The sequence below is a fragment of the Rhamphochromis sp. 'chilingali' genome (genome assembly GCF_963969265.1).
Source record: "Rhamphochromis sp. 'chilingali' genome assembly, chromosome: 1".
Lineage (NCBI taxonomy): Eukaryota > Metazoa > Chordata > Actinopteri > Cichliformes > Cichlidae > Rhamphochromis > Rhamphochromis sp. 'chilingali'.
The window spans coordinates 9,986,845-10,006,181 of NC_137929.1; the positions used below are offsets into that span (position 1 = coordinate 9,986,845).

Here is a 19,337-nt window from a genome sequence, read left to right on the forward strand (position 1 = left end):
ACCTAGACCCGGTTTGTAGAGTACGCTTGGGGAGTGTGATTGTGTGTACAGCGTCTCTTTATGTCTGTCTCCACGTTGGTTGAGTGTGGAGTAAGTGCATATGAGAGCATGAGGGTGGGAATGGATGTTTGTGTCTGTGTGTGCCTGTATGTCTGTGTCTATATGTCAGGTTGGGTATCAGACGCCACCTCTCTGGGGACACCTCAGGCCCTCCAAGGTTTGGAGGCCTATCTCCACCCACCACCACTTCCCCTGCCGGTGGCGGACTCCCTCAGGTGTCGGTGTGTTGGTGGTTCTTTGTGTCTGGGGGTGGGCGTCCGGGTACACACCGGCTCACTCCTTGGCGGCCGCTTGTCGGGGCCTGGGGCCTGGGGCTCGCTCGGGCCCCTTTGGAGGTGGGGTGCCCCCGGCCTCTCGGCCTGGGGCTCGGTCACTCAGGCACAGCTGGGGGCCGGCGGAGCTCACGGGCGCGTCACTGCAACTCCCCCTGACTTCTGCTCCGCGGCTGCTGGGCGAGCCCTCATCTGGGACTCTCCTCAGCTCTTACTGGAACAGTGGCGCGGCTGCCCCTCTGTTGGTCTTCCATGGTCTCTTGTGTTCTGGGGGCCTCTGGATGTCTGGAGTTTTGATCTCCTCCATACCCGCTTCACACCCTGGAGGACGGGGCTGTGGCCCCCCCACACTCCCTAGCAGATCATTACATGGAGAAACCTTTGGAATGCAAGCATGCTGATCCACACAGGTATGCACACATGGGTATTCACAGACGCGGACTAAAGCTTTCTTGGCTGCTGCCTCAAAGCACACTGTGCGCTGTCTATCTTGCGTGCTGCACAATATCGTTTATTATTTAGTAACTATTGATATCTATGACTAGCTAGTTTATTGTGATGGTGCTTTGTTTTCTCTATTATTATGTTGCTCTTTGTTGTTTGCGGTCTCCTCTGTTTTTTTTTTTTGTTTGTTTGTTTTTTTCTCCATACAGGTGACCCAGGAGTTTTTTTTTTTTGTTTTGTTTTGTTTTTTTTTTTCCTCTCTCTTCCCCCCCCTTCTCACCGTCTCTTCTCCCCTTTGGTTTTCTTTCTTTCTCTCCCCCTCTTTCTCTCATTCATTCCCCCTGTCCTATTTATTAAAAAAAAAAAAAAAAGAGAGAAGGAAGACGTTTGTTGTAGGTCTGATTGAAGGACTGATGTGATGGTAAGTTTTCTGCTGCTCCGCTTTGAATATTGAGAGATTAGTTGATGGATTTCAAGCCAAATTGTGCCCAAGTTTAAGACCACATTCATTGGTTGTTTTTGTTGATGTTATTGTTTTGGGCTTTTTTTCCACAAGAATTTCTAGCTCCCCTAAAATTCTGGCCACCCAAACGATGATTGCTGCTGAGAGAGCACAAGGTTTTGTCCCCCTGTACTATTCATGTCCGTGCAGGGAGTTCTCCTTGAGAGGCCAGGGTCGAGAAAGGGATGCTTCAGAACCTCCGAGGGTGTTATGCGCTGATTTGCATCCAAGGCCAACATTTCTTTGATTAGCCTTACAAATAATGTTTGGCCATTTTCCGGTCCTCGCCTAACCTTCAGCAGTTGTTCGAGGTCATCGAGACGCTTAAGTTTTATATATCGAGTTTCCTTGGATCGATAATCTGTCTCGTATTGAAATTGTTCTTGGGTCTTAAATGTCCAGCGCTGTTCGTTGTAGTTATCCTCGATGAAATAGCAGTCAGTGTACAAGCCAGACTCTAGAAGATGATCTGGTAGCTGACCCTGGGTTTCAATTATGAATTTCAAAACATCATAATCGTCTTCCCCAGGATAGAGAGGCACCCCCGTAGCAAGCTCCACAGCTACCAGCCCCAGAGACCACATGTCGATTGCTTTGTTGTATGGAATGCCAAGCATAACCTCAGGTGCACAATAACCAATTGTCCCCACACGGTCACCAGGAATCACTGCAGAAGCAGGACATGCAAGGCCAAAGTCTATGAGTTTGACTTTGACGGGAGACTCACTGCGGTTCATAACCATGATGTTTCCAGGTTTGAGGTCAGCATGCACTATTCCCACAGAACCCAGGTGGAACAGAGCATTTGCGAGCTGATGCAAAATTGGCCTGAGTTCTCTCATTGGGAGACCTCGGTTATTCCGGTCCCCAATGTAGTCCCACAGGCTTTGGTCGAGGAGTTCGAAATTCAAGCAAATGCACTCTCCATCGAGGAAATAGCCGTTCCATTCGACAATGTTGCACCTGTCTGGATCCAAGCGTCGTAGCTGCTCCAGGATGAAAATTTCCAGTTTTGCCTGGAGCAGAATTTCAGGGTCGCTCTTGTTGACTTTAATAGCAACCGTTTTGTTGTTTTTTGTATCGCGACATCTGGTTACCAAACCAAAGCCTCCTTCTCCAAGGAAGGCCTCTACCACGTGGTGATCTCCTAAAATGGTCCCTTTCGTTATTTGAAGATCATCTTCAGAGGCAGATGGGTTGGCTGAGGTGTTGATGTCTCTTTTTTGAGGAAATTCAACTGAGTTTTGGAAACTGTAGCTGAATTTTTGCGATCCATGACTTTTCCAGCTTGAAGGCTGCTGAGAGAGCACAAGGAGTTCTCCCCCTGTACTATTCATGTCCGTGCAGGGGGTTCTCCTTGAGAGGCCAGGGTCGAAAAAGGGATGCTTCAGAACCTCCGAGGGTGTTATGCGCTGATTTGCATCCAAGGCCAACATTTCTTTGATTAGCCTTACAAATAATGTTTGGCCATTTTCCGGTCCTTGCCTAACTTTCAGCAGTTGTTCGAGGTCATCGAGACACTTAAGTTTTATATATCGAGTTTCCTTGGATCGATAATCTGTCTCGTATTGAAATTGTTCTTGGGTCTTAAATGTCCAGCGCTGTTCGTTGTGGTTATCCTCGATGAAATAGCTGTCAGTGTACAAGCCAGACTCTAGGAGATGATCTGGTAGCTGACCCTGAGTTTCAATTATGAATTTCAAAACGTCATAATCGTCTTCCCCAGGATAGAGAGGCACCCCTGTAGCAAGCTCCACAGCTACCAGCCCCAGAGACCACATGTCAATTGCTTCATCATATGGAGTGCCAAGCATAATCTCAGGTGCACAATAACCAATTGTCCCCACACAGTCACCAGGAATCACTGCAGAGGTGTTACATGCGATGCCAAAGTCTATAAGTTTGACTCTGACTTGAGACTCACTGCGGTTCACAACCATGATGTTTCCAGGTTTGAGGTCAGCATGCACTATTCCCACAGAACCCAGGTGGAACAGAGCATTTGCGAGCTGATGCAAAATTGGCCTGATTTCTCTCATTGGGAGACCTTGGTTATTCCGGTCCCCTATGTAGTCTGACAGGCTTTGGTCGAGGAGTTCGAAATTCAAGCAAATGCGCTCTCCATCGAGGAAATAGCCGTTCCATTCGACAATGTTGCACCTGTCTGGATCCAAGCGTCGTAGCTGCTCCAGGATGAAAATTTCCAGTTTTGCCTGGAGCAGAATTTCAGGGTCGCTCTTGTTGACTTTAATAGCAACAGTTTGGTTCTTTTTTGTATCGCGACATTTCGTTACAACACCAAAGCTTCCTTCTCCAAGGAAAGCCTCCACCATGTGGTGATCTCCCAAAATGGTCCCTTTAGATATTCCAAGCTCATCTGAGCCGAAGGATGGGTTGGCTGACATGGTGTAATGTGTCTGTTTGCTCTGTGGATTGGTGAGAAACAAAACTGAACTTGTTTTGGTTTCTCTCGTAAATTGCTCTCAAAACTTCTCGAAAGGGTTTTAGTTGCTGCAGGTCAACGTCCGTTAAGCATAAAGTAACAGGTGAGCGCTCCTATTTATGGGTTTTGGGATCAAAGCAAAGTTATGACGTCAGAAAGGATCAAAGCAAAGTTACCGCGTCAGAAGCGATCGAAGCGATTCTAATATGTGCGCATGCGCACACGTGCTTGTTTGTGTAATATTGTTCACACTAGACTTGACCCTAATCAATTTAATATCAGTCAATCAAATAAAATGTTAGTTTTGGAAAATTTTAAAATGACATAACTGACAGTTAAAACATTTTTTGTTCATGTATTTGTATTTGTATTGTCTTCGGGGTTTTTTTTGCATACCATGTCAAGCTTTTCTGTATATAGTCATGTCGTAGATTTCGGAGCAAACAAGAAATTGAATTGGATTTTAATATTGCAGTGCTTGGATTTCGGATTTGGTGCTTAAAACTTCTTGAAACTGTAACCGTATTTCATTCACCACAAATAACTATCTGATTGAATATTTTTCTTATCAGATAGAGAAATAAAACGAGTCGCAAAGTCTAAAAGCAACATTTCTCTGCCTGGGCTGTACCTCTGCATGTTAGTCTGTTTCAATGTGTGACCCCTCACCCCCTCCCTGATCAGTCGGGGGTGAATGCGCTAATGTGCCTGGAGGCCGTTTTAATGAGTGTTTGCTGGAAAACGAAAAATACAAGAAGGATTTGTACGTTTTCACAACGGGGGAGTTTGCGTAAGTACTAGTAGATAATTTTCTCGAGTGTGTACGTTACACATGTTATTTGTTTAAAATTGGTATTATTATTTTGCTAGCTAGCAAACTCGTGGAATAAAGGATTGAAGTGCACTCAGTGCGATACAATACGGTGCCGCTATTCTAACAGTTAGTTATTGCAGGGTAACTTGTAGAATATGCTGTGAATTGAACCAAGATTACACAGCAGTAGCAGTAATACGAGTTACTTCCCTCAAGTGAAGAGAAGGGTCTGGCTGCAGCCACTGTGGAGCTCCACAGTAACCGGATACACGTGACCTCCACACTAACCGGAAACACGTGACCTCCACAGTAGCCGGAAGCACGTGACCTCCACACTAGCCGTAAACACGCATGGATACCGTGGAAGTCTTGCAAGTTGATCACAAAGGTTGGTTAAGTCTTTCTTAAATAAATTTGCCGTTAGTGATTTTATAATTCTAGGAATCGTCTAGTTTTCTTACAATGATCATGTTGCCACTTATTTAGCGTTACAATTTATTTTAATGTTTTTTCATCGTGCTCCATGGCAGAGAAACACACAAATATGCTTTTTCCTGGGCCTGGTTTAAGTAAGAGAGCTGGATTAACGGCTTCTGTGGGCGAGAAGAAGCAAAAACCACATTTTGCATTAGAGTATGATTTATTGTTGGCGTCAGAGATGCAAAATAACGAATACTTCAATACTGTACTTAAGTAGAATTTTCTGGTATCTTTACTGCTGTACTTTTTTGTGCCTACTGTATACTTCTTTATACTTCTACTTCTCACATTTTAGCACGCGTATCTGTACTTTGTAATCCGTACATTTGTAAATCAGCCCCCCACACGCGTGCTTTGGACGCAAGATTACTTCAAAATTTTGTACATAAATTATATTTTAGACCCTGTACTTCTTACTTCGACTTGACTAAAAAGTCGAGTCAGTGCTGTCTAAACAGAGGTATCTAAACTGTAGTAAGGAACGTGTGTACTTGTGACACCTTTGGTTAGCGTCAACACTGTAAATTTCGTCACAAACAGATTTATATATTTATCAATACTTCTATTCGTTATTCTTTTCTGTACAGCTTTTTTATTGCCCAGATTTTAGTTAGCCCCTGTTCAATTGACTGTTATATGTCAATAGAAACATGTCTCACAGATTAAAGTGTCTTTTAAAATATTTGTGGGGTTTTTTTCAAGGATTTTCTTCCCAAATCTATTACATGTCAACTGTAAATTGTTATTTCTGCTTATTTTAAATGTATATATGGTGTTTATCTGTTTCTCTCTCTGTTTTAGATGCACACATCAATCTGGAATTCGGGCTTAAAGCCAGAATTGCAGGAATGCAACACGTGTTGCAGAGGACTCTTTCACTGCCCTCTGTGCCCCACTTTCAGCCCTACTGTCAGGGCAAAGATTGAGGAGCATCTAAGTGTGCATATAAAAAATGCTTTGCCTTTCAAAGGTATGTTTGTATTAAATATACTTTATAGTTATAAATATGCACTTTTTTAAGCACTTCTGCAGTATCTTTGTTGACTTAAAAGTTGCTGTTGATATTGTACTGTTCATCTGCAACAAAAATAGTGTTTTTATAAAATGTATTTTTATTTACTTTTCACCACTGTTCTTGACATAACTTTTGTGATCCATACCATTTTGCTTTCATTATTGAGGTTGGCTTGGATGTTTTTGTTAACATGTACAATCTGATTGTTAGACAAATTGATTGCATTCTATACAACTACATTTAAATTACATCTGTTTGTTTGTTTGTTTTTTTCTCTTACAGATGAAATGATATGCCGGTGCAGGCTGCCTTGTAGGACAACAGGACACTTTCACTGCCCTGTCTGTAAGATTACAATCATATGGCGTGGGGATATGGCAAGGCATTTATTGTTTTGTCAGCATTCTTCAATGCCAAGTCAGCCACCATTATCAGGACTGCTCCCCGCTGAACTCTCCGAGGAGACCCGTATTCCTCCGGCAGTACTCTTCGAGGAGCCCCGTTTCCCCCCCAAGGTTTTGTCTTCGGTATCTGAACCATTTTCTGAGTCTTTGTTAGAACATTCATTGGCTCTACCCTCTGTGTTCAATAAAACTGCAGCTGATGGAAAGTCCATGAAAATGACATGCCTCACTGTGGCCTTACTCTTCGTAGCTCTGGCAAGCTATTTGCACACTGGAGAGAGGAAGCCAAAGCTGTGCTTGAAGGACAACACGTGCCCATTTTCAGACTGAAAAAGCGCAAGTTCCAGGAAGGCAGTCAGGTCAGTATTCAATTTAAACAGTAGTGTAATTACATGGTTAGTGACATTTGAATAACTGTTAAAAAACTGTTCTGCAACAGAGAAATAACTATGTTTTCATCTCCATTTGCCTGACACAGGAGCCAGCAGTTGTTGAAGATCTGCGTCCTGCTGTGCACTGGGTTGTCCAAAATAAGGCACTTTTCCGTGGACATGTAACAATGCCCAAATATCTGTCCTTAAATCAAGGGGACCAGCAGAGGGTCTTAAGAGACATGTCAGAGGAAGAAGACACTGGAGCAAGGGACTTGTTCCTCTTTGTTTTTCAGTTTGCAGAGGACATGGAGCTCTTTTTGAAAGCATGTGCTGATGAGCAGGGACTAAGGGTTAGTGCTATGTTTGACATGTAATGGACAAATGAAGGCACTGGCTGTGTTTGTTTGTTTAATATGTTGTTGTTGTTTTTTGTTTTGTTTTTTGCGTAGTACAAAATTCCAATTAAACTTCAAAATGTTGTTCACTTTATTATGTGTCCATACTTATAATAAAGGATTACAGTGTAACAGCATTAAATGTAAATGTAACAGCATTTTTTTTAAACTTGTAATTTCAAAATAAAAAGCTTATTGTTGATATTAACAGTAAAGAATTGCAATCAATAATATTTTTATACATTTTAAACATTAACACTCTGGGCTCTATCCTGGCCATCTGTGGACACGTCACTTATTCTTTTTTTTGACTACTGCACTGCAGTGGACCAAAAGAATGACACGGGTTTGATCTTAAGGATCTAATAGTTGTGTGTGTTGTGCATGACATTGCCACACAAATATGTATTTGCAAGATAGAGTAGAATAAATTATGACGCATGAAATATTACATAGGCTGCAGTGAATTTCTGTTGATACAGCCTATTGAGCTTTGAGTTTCCCAGTCAAACTTAGCTTTGAAGCACCTGCTAAAAACACTTTTACTCTTGTACATTTCAAAACAAGACACCATAGCCAAAATATTAACAAAATATATATTATTAAAAAATTCAAAGCTGCAGCACATACAGCAACAAACACCGTTAGTAAATGTGTCCTGGAGTTTATGCAGGTGCAGAAAGTGCTGCTGCTGTAAGTCAGCCTAACAGCTTCCAGATCACTTATTTTTCTGGAAAGATGGTAGGAAGGGCATCACTGCTCATTTCTACAGTCTCGCAGATCTTGGAATACAAGCCCTTTGTACCATGAAACCACTTCACAGTACTAGGAGTCCACTAAAACCTATAAAGAGAGTGATCCCGGAAGAAATGGGGCACACACTAGTGACCTCAACAATTGCAAGACAGCCTTTTCCCCGATGCTCAGATACAATTTTGATTTTGATGAAAAGGACTGGTGCTATTTTAAAGAGTCACGTCGGCAAAAGTAGAAAAATGTTTTAAGAAATATACATTTTATAGCATTTTGTGAACATACACAAAAAGTGGCCATTTTTGGCAACAAACAAGCTGAGAGAGAGTTTTATATTTTTGGCTCTCCTTGAACAAAAATAATAGTGCATAATAATCAATGTTGATGTTAATCAATTAGATGTCCCAGACACTACTATTACTAATACAGCAGCCCCTCGTTTATCGCTGGTGTTACGTTCAAAAAATAACCCGCGGTAGGTGAAATCCACGAAGTAGCCAACTTTATTTTTTACAATTATTATAGATGTTAAGACTGTAAAACCCCTCACTACATGCTTTATACACTTTTCTCAGACAGGCATGAACATTTTCACACTTTTCTCTTTTGTTTAAACACTCTTAGAGTTCAAACCTTCGTAGAAACATAAGTCCAGTATTATGGAATGAAACCTAAAGGTGCATTTGAGGGTGCAAAACGTTTCGTCGGCATTGTTGTGTTTGTTTGGGAGAAAACGTACAAACATACAGTGCAGCACTTCAGAGTTACACTGCTAGCGATCGAAGATTTATGTAAATTCGACAAGCTAAACGCATTCTGTACTGTACAGCAGGAGTCCCCAACCTTTTTGCACCACAGACCACTTTAATGTCAGACAATATTTTCAGGGAACGACCTTTAAGGTGTCGCGGATAAATACAACAAAAGAATAAAAAAAAGAAACTGTGGTATTTTGTAAATATAATAAATGTGACTTGAGCTGTGCCCCAACAACAATGACAGTGACATCCTCCTCTCTGCTTTTTAATGCTCTCTGGTCACTATGGTAACGCGTAAATAGTTCTTTCAAAATAAGACACACAACTACAACCATACATTTCACACCGGAGGATCAACTCTCGCGGAACGGTACCAAAAGACTCACGAACCGGGACCGGTCCGTGGGCCTATTAGGGACCGCTCCTGTACAGGAGACACTGGACTAGATTGATTGACAATGGTCTACAGCAATCAGAACGCACAACGCGATGTACTGTAAAAAAAATAATAAATCAGCGAAACAGCAAGTGTCACTTTTGTGCCACGAACAATTTAGGGGAATTTTTATGAACAAACCCAGAGTGTTAAAAAAAAACCACACTTAACACCATTTTTATTTCTCAGCAGCATCAATAGTAACAAAAACGCAATTTAGTTTCGCTGTCAAAGTCGATTTAACTGAAGTTACGTGTTTCCGGTTACTGTGGAGCTCCACAGTGGCTGCAGCCAGGTGCTCTTGCAAGTGAAAGCGTTAAACGTTAGCCCGATGCTTAACTAGCCAATGTCAGGCTTTCTGATTGAAGGCTAAAAGCGACGTTGTCACCAAGTAAACAGAATATTGATGATATTTTTGTGTATCGCTGCAGCCTTTTCAAGTATTAACCTGGTGTCTTTGGGAACAGCTTAGGGGGAAATGACGGTAATATGACTGAACCATATGGGAACAAAGAATAGGCACTTTTTTGTGCTACCGAAATTTCCTCGCTTTCATTCAAAATCTGTTTATCATTAAACAATTGAAACATGATGGCTTCAAGCTGACATTGAGGCCTGTGGGGCACTATCAGCCACTGAGACAGTAGACAAGTGACTATTTCACACTGCCTGTTTATTTAAGGGAGATGAACAGTACATTATAACTGTACATAATAATATCAATGATGATAGATTAAATAAATGGGTTTTTGAAAGACGCTTGTGCATTTTTAAAGTCTAAAGTGTTGAATTGATCTGAGTATGTCATCTGTTCAAAGCCTCTCCCAGTCAGTGCTGTTCTCTATGCCTGTCTTACTCTACATGATGTTATTAGCACAAACACTTTAAAGGTGATAATTAGGTCTACAACAATAACACAGACTGCAATGTAGTTAAGCGTCTTACAGTTAGTTTTGAATGAATGAACTTAAAAAACAACACAAGCAAAGATCTGTCTCCTCCTGTTTTTTGTGTCACATAAGAAAGAAGCATCAATATCTGATGAGAAGACTTATTATTAATTTGGCCTTTCACGTGGTCTTATTCAGGTGATGCGAAGTGAAATATGCATCCTTTTTATGGTAATGTGCTGGAAAATGTTGAAAATGGACATTAAACGTGCTCACAAAGTGCTTGAATTTGACCCTGAAAGGTGTATGAAGCCAGAAAAAGTCACACTTGGAGTAAAAACCTCTCATAGCAAGTTAATCATATTCAATTGATTTGATGCTTTCAGCACAAAATTTAGCCACACAGTCAGGACAGCGTCTGATTTACCTTCATCGGTAAACGTGTTTATGCAGTACACAGTAACAGTGTGGCTGAGTCCTCTGGTTCAAATCAGTTCCAGTACATTTGGAGATGTAAGTCTTAACCTTTCACATGCATCGGGAAGGAAAAAACATTTAATCTGCACAGTACTGCCGAAGTGCAGCGATACATTGTGAAGTGCACATTTCCATTTCTCATACAGTACCGAGCAAAAGTCTTGAACCACCCCCTTATTTTTTCGTGCTTTGCCAGGTCAGTCTGTGTTAACAGTGTTATTAACTGCATTCTTCAACTAAAGAAGTGAGAACAAATGATGTGGGCTTTTGTTTTTTTGCAATAGGCTGCAAGTAAATGTGTACAGATACAATTTAAAATTGGTTCTTTGTTAAGTTTTCTGGTCCTTTCCGTGACTTAGGTGTCTGTTTATGTTTGAATGTTTCAGAGATTAGTGTGAAGGGTCTTAACAGACAAAAAGTGGTCAAATACAAGCCCTGGATTAAAAATCAGAAACACTTTAAAAAGCCTGGAGAGCTATTCCTTAATACCACTTTAAAGATTACAGGGAAGTCCGGATCCCTGGAAGCAAATGAGGGATGGCTCAAGACTTTTGCACGGTGCTGTACATGTCATGTTCCCTGTTTTATAGCTCAGCTCAAACTGACACGTTCTCACTAACTGCTTCTCATTTTCTCCACAGTGAACTTTGACCACTTCCAGATACTGCGGGCCATCGGGAAAGGAAGCTTTGGAAAGGTAATGCAGCCTCCATTTTTCACGCCACTTGTATATTGTTTGCCCTTAATTACCCACCACGGTCGTCATCTCTAAAGAATCAGTGCAAGCGAAGCGAAATGTGCTGGGATTACACTTTAGTTCTCGTGTGCTGCTGTTATTTAATAACAGTTATAAATGCAGCTTATGCAATTATTTCTATAAAGTCAGTTAGAGGAGAGCCGATTTCTATTTCATCTCACTCAATCTAGGTGGGAATTTTGACCCCACATCTCAATTTAATTACAGAGCACATTGAACGTCTGGATGAGACTTCAGTAATGAATTCAGGACTGTGTGTGTGTGTGAGATACACAATTGGGGCTGCAGAGATTGGAATAGTTTACCTTCATTTTAAATATCACTGCCCTGTGCACATTGTCGGCTTTAAAATTCAAACTTAAAGAGTTTGTAAGTAAACTGGCTGAGATGAGACAGACGATGCACCGGGTCCTCGTCTGAGTGCTTTCAGTTGTGCTGTCTCTCTTACCCAGCCATGCACACACAGACACTGTGCTACACTTACACAGTGAGACAGATGCTCACAGAGACGTCCAGATACATTTTGTCCTCGCTGGAGGTCATCTTGTGTTTTTTGGCCCACTGTGGCCTCACACCGAGCTCCTGCTGTTTTTTGAACACTTTAACAGCACCAGTCTTTAGCTTCCTGTTGAACACACTTAAGTGGTCACTCACTTCCTGAGCCCTGGGCAATAAGAGACGTTTTGTGTTTTATAATTTATTGATATGTTTGATCCTTTCTGAGCTGCGTTAATGAAGCAGTCATTAGAGCACCATGTCCGCTATAATAGTTCTGTAGTTTGATGCTTGAGTCGTTGCAGACTTGTTGAAACTCCCTCACCCGTCAAAGCAGCGTGTTATTCGAGTCCAGCAGATGGCAGTGTTTCACTGTCTGACGGCTGTCTGAAGCTTCAGCTGGATTATCCGTTTAAATGAGATCGTTTTATAAAACTTACAACAACAGGCCTGAACCTGCTTAGCTCCAAAGAGCTGGCTAAACGATGGGGCATGTTCAGAATCTTCCTGAAGTTTAACAATTTCCCAAAAAGCTACACAAAGTGAATTTTCATATAAGACAAGAAGGAAAGAACAGGGTGTGACGTGGAAGGGGCACTCTGGCAAACAAATTACTGCTTTTATTAAGTTACAAAACTCGCAGTCTTGTTCACGAGTGATCAGAGAAGGGAACAGGAGATGGACAGATGGATCGGTGCTGCGGCTGCAGACTCTTTACCAGTCCCTCTTTACCAGTCGATTTACGTCCTTACCCTCTGTCACAACGGGACTGAACGGACTCACGCGTAGGCTCTGAGTAGGGAAGAATAAAGGTTTTTTATTTACAGAAGCACCAGGTGATCTATTTACACAGTGGGGAAAAGACGGGTTCCGGGAATCCACACACGAACAGGAGGGGGGAAAGACACTTGCAGTCCACACACGCTCCAAAGTCCTCACTCCATCCACGCTCCACGCTCCTCTTCACACTCCACAAGAAACACAAAAGCTCGCTCCAATCCTCACACACTTGATCGCTCAGGTAACACAGGGGCAGGTCCAGGGAAATCTATTCACAGAGATGAAAAAGGTTACTGTAAGAAGATCGCTAGGGAAACACGAGAACGAACTGAGCTGGGGTTAACACTGACGAGAGTCGGCAACGGTCCAGCGACGAGAAATACAGGGCTGCCATCTTATAAGGGGACTGGAACACTGTTGGGTGATGAGCCACAGGTGTCACCAGGTGCGTGGGCCAAGGGCAGGAGCCCACAGATGAGCTCCGCCCAGGCAGTGAGAGAAGGAGGGAGGGAGAGAGCGGGGACAAAATCAAAATAAAAAAACACATGTAGCCACACTGAGGCGACCGGGTGGACACAGGGACCCTGACACCCTCGCCTTTTTCACAAATGTCATGTATGAAAATCTATAATAACTCCAGTTATACGGATATCAATATCCTCATAAGTGAGGATATTGATAAAAGTGATTTTAACTTTTACTGATTTCTGTTTAGATATAAATTGATTCAAAGTGGTCAGATATGCAGATTCTGACCTTTCCTCTGGCAAATATATAAACTCACTGAAAACAGTTTGACTTTTCAGAGAGTTTCCTATCTATCTGTATTTTTACTTTAATAGTTAAGCACGATTAACATTTAGGAAACAAAAATAAACAAGTTAATAAATGAAATGAAATAATACTGATTTATATATTCACTCTGTTTACTTTTTCGATATAGAAATACAATGAAGACTTCCATGTTCCTGCTGGTGGCGCTCTCTGGCACTGTGCTCTGCATGACTAACGGACGTGTTCAGAAAACCAGCATATCATCAACATGATCCCACAAGGGGGATGTGATGATCTGATAGCAAACAGAGATAATAATGGTAACTGTAAGCGCAAGAATACCTTTATCATTGGTGACTTTAATCAAGTTAGAACAATTTGTGATCCAAGCAATTGTATCAATGCAAATAGAAATCTTTATAAAAGCCCCACAGACGTGCACATTCTGTATTGTAAACTGCTGGGACAAACAACGATACCCATTGTACATCCAGATACAGATGAAAAGGCGTATTGTAATTGCATGTGATAAAATCAATACTTTCCTTCAGCCTGTGCACTTTGAATGTTGCTCTTGAGTTGAGAGATGCTGTAAGCTTGCTGCCATCTTTAAACATCACTTCATGATGCTGTAACTTCTTCCGTAACTGAGGTGAACTATAACCTGCTCAGGTAGAATTTAATAACAGCGTGTCTGAACTGCTCATCTCCAGGCTTCACGTCTCATTCTGTAAGAACTTGTTGTTTGTTTATTAACTTTTTATAAACAACAGACTTTTGTATACTTCCAAGAAAGAGGGAGAACTTACTCTTCTGCCACACTCACGTTCATCTTTATCTGTCATCAGTTCAGATAAAAGCATCACTGATTATTCTGAACACTGTTTTAAAGCTTCTGCGTCACTCTGATTTCTTCTTAAAGTTGGCAGACAGGATTGTGAAGAAGGACATAGTGGATCCCCCCTTTTAATGAGCATATTATCTGTGAACACTGAATACAAACAACCTAAATGCTCATTAAAGAAGCAGGTTGGCTCATAAAGTGCTCTGTACTTATTTTATGCAAGTGCTGTTTCTGGAAACAACCACCATCTGTAACCAACACAGGACTTATTGAACTGTCAGGTGTGCAGACAACATGGCACATTTTGGGAACACCTATAGTTGATGTCTTAATTATGAAAATAGCTACTATGTAGTTGATGCGTTTGGGTCCTCATCCTGCCTGCACACAGCCGCAACCATGACAGTCTGCTTTTAAATCAGATGTCACTCTGAACATAAACACAAGCCACAGCAGCCCAGCTGTCTTAGCTGAGTACAAGGATACATTTACTCTCTTTGTGTAAAATATTGTGATGATTTTACATTATATTAGGCAGGCAGCTGCCCAAATTAAACCGTGAGTATTAGCAGTTTGGTTATTTTGAACGCCTCGGCTGGAAAAAATTCAAAATGGTTTGTAAGGTTGGCCACAGCTTTGTATGTAAAGGGGAGTTAGAAGATTGCTTCATATTTTAAGATTGATTAAGATTAATTAATATTTTTAATTGTTTTATTTTACATCTCACCTTTTACACTGCATTGAGTTGCTGCCATGTGATTGGCTGAGTGTACATCGTTCTTTGTTTCAAAATGGACTTAATGCTTGGTTGAACAGTTGTGATGTTTATCTCCTTTAGATTTATTTTTTATTTTCATGATGAAAAATGGTTTGTTGGTTCATACCTATGAAGTTACAGTGTTTCTGAAAAGCCTAAAAAGATGAATTGTTACCATAGTAAACTTCAAAACAGACTTTATTATATGATATAGTTATAAAATTGGATAAAAACTGACTTCAGCATAATATAAAATAATGTGTTGTCACTATGTATGCATTGGTCAACTTTCAGATCTATGAAGTTCAGCTCCCCCAGCTGTGTCTCCCTTCTGTGGCCCATTCCCTCATTACTACCCTGTGTATTTAAGCCCTGTGTTTTCCCATGCTTGGTGTCGCGTCGTACCCTCAGACCCTGCCTGTGTGTTCCTGCTTGGTTTCATGGTTTGGTTTCTGTTTTTGTTTCATGCCAGCAATAAAAGCTGTGGTTTTAGTTACATTTCGTCTCGGAGTCCTGCATTTGGATCCACATTTCCACCTGCCCGCACTCAGAGTCCTGACATCAGCATAATATAAAATAATGTGTTTTCCCGATACCTGATTTTTAGCACTATGTATGCATTGGTCAATTTTCAGATCTATGAAGTTCAGCTCAGTTATCTATGTTTTCATTTTTAGTTTCCATTTGCATTTAGATGCACGGCCGATTCTCTGATGTGTGATCTGTTTCTACCTGTGCTGATGCTAGCAGGACTAAAGCTGATCAAGCAGCAGTAAATATGTGAAGCAAGGCTGAAGGATACACTCATAAAATGAACAGAATCATAAGAATATAACAGCACGAGCACTGCAAATGCAACTAAAACATGTTGACATCAAATGGTATGTTATTTGAAATCTATATGAAATAATGACACATCTATGTTTTCCAATTTTTTTTTATTTATTAATTTTATTTTTTCCACAGTTGTGTAAATCAGTCTGTCTGTGGACTGCCAGCCAACACATCCACAACACCAACAACTCAGACAGCACAAAGCCTTTTAAGTTGGCGAGGCGTGATAGCAAATGCAGCGCAGGTACATCCATCTCACCTGCAGCAGCATCGCAGACCACGCCCCCCCTCCACACCACTCTTTCCTCATAGTTGCTCGCCATCGTTGCGCTCAGAGGGTAGAAGGTCCCGATCGAAGTGCACAGGTAACTTCCCTTCACATTTCACGACAATGATCCTGTTAGTGAGAAGCCTGCCTTCATACTGGCAGCTGGGTTTCCTGGCTCCCTGATGCTTTAGCTTACATTTAATCATGCGAAACGTTGCGGTACTATACGTCATGCCGCTATTTTCATCGTACCTCCCATCACCTCTACAAATGGATTTGACCTTTGCTGGAATGCTGAGGATGAATGTGTTGGTTTCCTTACAACTGTTGTCAATTTTGTAGATATTCCTATTTGATATTTCTGTGTCACACAGCTTTTCAGTCATCTTAGCATCTACATGCTGTCTTCTAAACTTTTCATAAGGTGTTTCTTCAGGTCGGTGCTCGCTTGGTTGAAAATTGTTCACTTTGGAAAATCCGGAAGCAAAGAGCAGCACGAGCATCGTGCAGACAAACAGTGTCTTCATCGTCTCCTGGAGAAGAAAACACATGGACATTTTTCCACATTAAGAATTTGGCAGATACATCCTTTTGGATCCTGAAGCTCAGTAAGTCGTCTTTGTGAGCTGCAAACACACACGACAAGAGGACTGATAGACCTTTTTCTTTAAATGAAAGAAGTAGTTTTATTTATAGTTTTCTTTTTTATTTATTTATAATCATATATATTACTTTGTTCTCTGTTTATTTTTTATTTTTCAACTGTTAGGACGATTTCTAAACATCCTGAACAAGCCTGATCTGGACAGCTCCTGGAAGCAGATTCAGGCGTGATGATGTCATTTTCAACTGGAAAAAGAAGCTTTGAAAAGCTGAAGTAGTTGTCTTTAAATGTTTAGATATTTAACCTTGTTGTATTACTTTATATTTTATATTCATCGTATTAAGACATCAAGATATTTGTTTTTGCCTTAAAATTTTGTGTTTTAATTTATACTTTTTGTTATTATTTTTTTTAATTTTGTCATTTTGCCTTTTTTACTTGATGTGATTTGGATAAATATATATTTATATCTACAGATATATTGAGAGAGTTTTTCTCTGGGTTTCACAAGCCCATTTTATAGATAAAAGTCCAGGTCATAATAGATCCGGTTCATTAAGAACAAAGTTTAAATCCGATTTAATATAAATGCCTTTCTGCACTCAGTTATTCTTTCCTGTCATATGTTTCAGTGTGCTCTGTAGTAACAATGACACACTGCAAAATAAAAATCAAACAGAACTCAAGACACTATGGATTTTCCTCCAATTCGTATCTGTTTGTGTAATTTATAGGATTTTTTATTTCAAGCTTTTCCAAATTAAGACACTCACCTTTTTTTTTCCTTTACTAATGATGATGATTAACCTGCAGTGGTTCAGGTATAAGTTGGTTGTCTGGAACAGCAGGTGATGAAGATGTCGTGAAGGGTCTGTGGTTCATGTATATAGTGGGTTCATTACATAACTGGATAGGCAACATCTGACAGTCAGTTTAAATAAGATCTTGTTGTATTTGAACACAAATCAGCAAAAACAGGTCTCTCACCGTGCAAATATACAGCTTACATAAGTTTAGTGTGCTCACCGAATGCAGTGTTTAGTGTAGCAGCAGAATTATGACAGTTTATGGAGATGTTCAACGTGAGCCTGCTGCCCAGCTTTAAAAGGAAAATCATTTTAAATGATACATAATAAGTTCTTACCAAAAGAGGAATGCAGACGGAGATGAGCAGAGATCTCTTCTGCAGTTCAGATGCTGCTGTGAGTTCTAGTTCACTTCTGTCACAGAGGAACAAAGTGTGTTTGGATCTGGACACTTTGATGTTTATACTTCTGATCAGCACCAGGAAACTTTAACACTTCTTTTTTCCCCTTTTTAAGTATAATTTTTGGCAAATAAAGTGAGTGTATTGACCATTTGCAGTTAAAATGTTGAACAATCTTTTTATTTTTGTTTTACTACCAGTTGGTTGTAATAATTTCATATGAGGATTTAAATGGATGTATAACAAAACAAAGGATAAAAGTATATATAAAAGTATATTTAATGAAGCTGATCGAACAACAGTGCAATATGGCATGATGACAGTGTTTACAATTTTGGCAGGAGAACAAAAGATAAATATTATAAAATACAAGACATGAAAATCTCAGAGGTCAGGGGTCGGGGGCCCAGGAAGTCTGACCCACAGATTCCAGGTCTGACTTCGAGTACATAAAATATAGTGTTAAATAGAAATTATATGCTGAAACTGAAGTGATGGGTCGCACTCTTTAGTTCACCCCTGCTCTCGAAACAATGTAGGTGGTCCAGTTAACATATTTACATTTTTTCATTTGCTGTTTCACTTGCAAAATATTTCCAGTGTGACATTTGATCAGGTCTTGTAAACCTTGTCATTAACCAAGCAGTCACTCCCAGGCTGCTGTGCTGATCACCGGATCTTAACTTAATTGTCACAGTGCACTCAGAACAAAACAGCCATGCAGAGATATGAGTCACAGTGACATTAAAACTGATGAAGACCGTCGTCGTTAGAACCAGCAAACTGAATGAACTAAAAAAGATCATCTAAATTCAACTGGTCTAAAATATCAGGATCTCAGTGTTAAGTCCATATTTTTGAAGTAGAAGCTTTTACTGGTTTTACTTAAGAAAAAGAAATAATAAGGAATTGTTTTGGAATTTGTCCAGGTTAACAGATGAAATCATGTTCAGTGCTTTGTCCTGTCAGTAAACACAGATTCTTTATTTGCACTGAATGGGACAGCATATAATTTCACTGCTTTTGGCGTAATGACAATAAAAGATAGTTTCAAAGTCTGACTTGCAAAGCCCGTCCACCCAGTGTCCTCCTCAGTCATGCTGGTTGCATGATTGCTGTAGAAGTGCTAAACTACTGTGACCTGATTAATTGAACTGAGCTCACACTGCAATAACTAATCAGTGAGGTGGTAGTTTAAGTACTTCATTACCAAAATGTATAAATGAAGTACATCAGAAGATGTTGGGGAAGAAGCACTTCACCGGGTGGGCCTGGACCCCCAAGGCCTGTCCCTGTGCCGACCTCGTCTGAGTCTAATAGTTTAATAGATTCAGTTTAATTTAATGTTAAGTTGAACTGGAGTTAACCAGAATCCTTTACTCTTCCAACTCCTCTACTTTGTCTAACAGTTAGCTTAGCTTAGCCTAGCCAAGTTTTCTTTGCAAAATTGCTAATTGCATGGTTTCAAATTGCAGTTTTGATTTTAAGTGGACTAATTGT

The 19,337-nt window shown here is 40.5% G+C and overlaps 1 protein-coding gene and 2 long non-coding RNA genes across 5 annotated transcripts in view; all 3 read left to right on the plus strand.

Moving 5' to 3' along the window:
• The window catches only part of LOC308403419 (NACHT, LRR and PYD domains-containing protein 12-like), a 420,441-nt gene that overhangs the window by 114,987 nt on the left and 286,117 nt on the right, over positions 1 to 19,337 (plus strand). The window lies entirely within an intron of this gene.
• LOC308403959 lies at positions 4,405 to 17,488 on the plus strand. Of its 3 annotated transcripts, XR_013973018.1 has the most exons (5): positions 4,405 to 4,511; positions 11,159 to 11,214; positions 15,891 to 16,123; positions 16,451 to 16,634; positions 16,796 to 17,488. It is a non-coding gene; the product is annotated as an uncharacterized lncRNA (long non-coding RNA). The 3 variants fall into 3 exon arrangements; XR_013973017.1 differs by having other exon boundaries at positions 16,451 to 17,488; XR_013973019.1 differs by lacking the exon at positions 15,891 to 16,123 and having other exon boundaries at positions 16,451 to 17,488.
• On the plus strand, positions 4,779 to 6,783 carry LOC308404011. The gene is made up of 4 exons (XR_013973036.1): positions 4,779 to 4,923; positions 5,817 to 5,985; positions 6,313 to 6,545; positions 6,685 to 6,783. It is a non-coding gene; the product is annotated as an uncharacterized lncRNA (long non-coding RNA).